Here is a 4,109-nt window from a genome sequence, read left to right on the forward strand (position 1 = left end):
AGCAACCGAGGACTGAAAATCTATGTCCCATGTACCTTATTTTTGAATATTGCATAAAAATGTACCCCAGCCAAATAAAGATGTAAACCAATCAAGAAGAGACATGAGAGACATAAAAGAGTTTAACCAATGCAAAAGATAGTGAAAAAAAAATCCTATAAAACTGGATGTTCAATGAGCCCAACAAAACAATCCTTCTCTATTGGAGTTAGAAATGTTAAGAGATTCAATAGCGATATCCAGGAAGAAATGGATTCTATCAATATGATAGTTTCTTTGAGATGTTTTAGGAATTCAGAAACACAGTCAAGACAAAAAAAAATGAAGAAAAATAAGTAAGGCAATTAGTACTCCAGGAAAAACAAAAAAGTGTCAGAAAAAAATTAATCATAGGTTTGATTTTTGGCAGTGTTGTGAATAATATTTATGATCATAATATAAATATGGCTTATTTGTTTTTTAAAGGCATAGTCATTCTAAATGAAGGCATAAAAGAATTAATTATAATTTGGGAGCTGAATGCAGATAAAATCAGCAACAATGTAAAAGTAAGCAAATAAGCTAAAAGGTGGGGCCAGGAAATGAGATTTTAAAGGAAGGAAAAAGACACCAATGCTCTTATTTTACAAAGTGTGAAGTTCAAAGACACTGTCCACAACAGCAGAAGATAGAGCTCTTGGTATTTTATTTGTCACTGCAAAATTTATTAAGAGAGAAACCAAAAACTAAGTATTAATAAAGAAACTAAAACTACAAATATGAAATGAAAGCGAACTACATCCTTCTTTAACAAACAAAAATCAATAAAGTTTAATATTGATAAATCACTTTTTTAAAAAGCATAAAATAGGGGCTGGGGTTGTGGCTCAGCAGTAGAGTGATCGCCTGGCACGTGCTGGGCTCTGGGTTGGATCTTCAGCACCACATAAAAAATAAAAAATAAAGGTATTGTGTCCAACTACAACTAAAACAAAATATTTTCTAATATGTTTATTTTTTCATATTTTAGTTGTGGATGGATAATGCCTTCATATATTTAACAAAATATTTTTTTAAAAAAAAGAAACTTTCTCCTGTTAAGAAAAGCCTTTGTATTAATAAAATACTTCTTTTAAAAAAAAAAGCATAAATATTGTTAAGAGCAGGGTTCAGAAAACAATGGCCTACAGACCAAATTCAACCGAAGACCTAGTTTTGTTTTCCTGATAAACTAAGAATGCTTTTTATATTTCCAAAGAATAGTCCAAAACAGAAGAATGTGTGACACATACTATACATGACCCACAAAGCTAAGACTATTTGCTATCTAATCTTTTAGATAAATTTTTGTCAACTGCTGGTTTAGAGATGTGGAAACTACTGAAAGACACTTCTTAGATCTCTCATGCTGAAATACACCTTGCTGGGCATGCTGAGAATACAATGCCTGCCCACTCTTCACCAAACTGTATCTCAAGACTGTTTGCAGTGAGCGACCTTCAAGAATGAAGCAATATCTTCCCAACAGGTCAAAGATTAAGCTTGTTTACTGCTGGTTATAAAAAATGAACTCCCTAAACTCAAGGATCCCGCCCTGTCACACAGTCCACTGCACGTGTAGGCCTTCAACTGGACCTTCTTGGTCACCTCCGTGAAACTTGAGGGGCTGAGGGAGCCAAAACAAACAGAATTATGCACAGGCTACTAGCTGGGCTGTCAGTAGGACATCACTTTTCTCTGACCTAAGAGCATCTGTGAAACAATAGCAGATTAATTTACCCAATTTGTCAGTAGTGCAAATTCAAATTCCTGACCCAGATAGAGACCTCCATCAGAAGATCTAAAAGCAGAAACAAGTAAATGTTTGCCTTTGTACTAGAGCAGAGGGTGGAGGCCAGACAAGAAAATCATTACTTTTCATACAAGACCTTTTTACTATTTGATTTTGAAAACTGTATATGTATATTACCTTGACTTAAAAATATATGTTTATACAGTCATGTGTTGCTTAACGACAGGAATATATTCTGAGAAATGTGTTGTTAGATGACTTCATCATTGTGCAAACACAGAGTGTGCTTACACAAATTAGGACAGCTAGCACATCACCAGGGCATATCTCACGGGATCACTGCCGTGTATGTGGCCCATTGTCAATCAAAAAGACAATCCCAAGCATCACTAATTTTTAATTGAATCAAGTCATATTTGAGATTTGTTTTAACAAACAGAATACGGCAGAAATGATACCATTCAACGTTCAACCCTGCTCTTAAAGGAATCTTTAGTTTCTATTAACTTTTAACCCTTGAACTCAGCCATGGTATTGTGAGGGCCAGGTGGAGGCTTCTTGGTCAACAGCCCCAATTGAACTTCCAAGTCAACATACAGCACCAACAACTAGCCAAATGATGGAGATACTCCAGCCCATTTGAGAGAGCAGTTGAATCTGGCCCCCATCAATTAATCACAGAGAACTGCCTAACTGATCCCAGTTAGTGCATACAACATGAAAGGTAATAAATCATTCTTGTTATTTTAAGCTACTAGACTTTGGAGTTGTTTATTATACAGCAAGTGATGGTCAAAATGGTATCTATTTAATGTATTTAATCCATATAATAGAATAAAGTTATATGAATTAAAAATTTATACCTTGAATTGTCCACTTATCCAAATATCTTTTTTCTAATCTTTTATAACTTCTGGCAATTGATCAGTCATGCATAAATTATTTTCATTTATAAACAGCCATTAGTGAGGCATATGTCTTATCTCTTTTTTAAATAATTCATCGTTTTTTCTAGGAATAGATCTGCCACCTGTGCAGCACTATTAGAAAAATTTGCTTCTGAGGGACAAAAATAACTACTCACAGTTTACTCTGTTGTGTCTTATAGGAATGTTTACTTCACTATCATTTTACCAAGAACCTAATTTTCATTCTAATTGTTTTGATGAATTTTGAACACACAATTTGTAAAAAATTGCTTTTACCTGCAAAGAGTGCACATTGAGTTACACAACAAATAATTAAGATGATATAAGATGTATGCCCTATGTCACTCAGTCATCTGAGTTATACTTTGGATCTTCTCATTCCTATGAAATATGCTAACATTAGAAGTGAGAACCCTGTATTTTATTTGTAATCCAAGTCTTTTGCCTCTGAACTTTACTTTCACTAAACCTGCTCTCTACTCTCATTGTTCTTACTCCTTTCTCCTGCATGTTGTCCCAGATCTTAAGCTCTTTCCTGTGAAACTTGTTACACTTCCTTATCTGTTCTCCAGGTTCAGCCATTTCATTGGATCTACAGAAGCATTATCAGGCCCCTTGATCCTAGGCTAGGTTAATACCTGTGTCATCTGAACATGACTAGAGAAAATCACTATCAAATTTGTTGCATTAAGATTCAATCTAGCATCAGTTGAGATTTTATGGCTATTAAGCAATATTTTCTCATCTTGTGCCTGATGCTTTTTTTTCCCTCTCAATACTGTTTTTAACCTTTGCCTCTCTTCTCAAGTCCCCAACTTATCTGTAGCCCACCTGACCCTCAGTCCATGATCTCATCTCATGTTATCCAGCTTCTATTCTTTGTTTTTGTTAATATTTGGAAGAAGTGTCTATTCTGTTTTCCAAACTAAACTCTTCAAATGTGAATTCCGAATTATAGCTTCTTTTGTAAAGGCCTCTCCATTTCTTTTTATTGGATTTTACCCAAGGCCTTTCATAGACTTATGGCCTTTTCATGTCTCTTGGCCTGCCTGCTAGCTTTCATAATAATATATTAAAATTCATGATTCACTAGGTCTTATTAGTGTCACATTAATGAAAATAAATCTAATTTATCTAGCTTATAAGCCAACTACTCTGTTCCTTTATTCCCTAGTGTTCTCTGTGTTTGCTCCTGGAGTCCAGAAACTTGTTGTACTTTGACATTTTCTAATAGAAACTTCTATTTCTACTTATCTAGCTCATACCTTTTTCTCTTCTTTGAGTATTGTCTTAATGGAATTAGAAGGAAGAAAAGATAAATGCATGTAATACATCTGCTTGAATTGGAATTTATTGTTCATTTTTCACTATCTGCTGATCTTAATTTACACATGCATACATATCTCTGA

This window comes from Ictidomys tridecemlineatus, chromosome 7 (genome assembly GCF_052094955.1).
Source record: "Ictidomys tridecemlineatus isolate mIctTri1 chromosome 7, mIctTri1.hap1, whole genome shotgun sequence".
Taxonomy (NCBI): Eukaryota; Metazoa; Chordata; class Mammalia; order Rodentia; family Sciuridae; genus Ictidomys; species Ictidomys tridecemlineatus.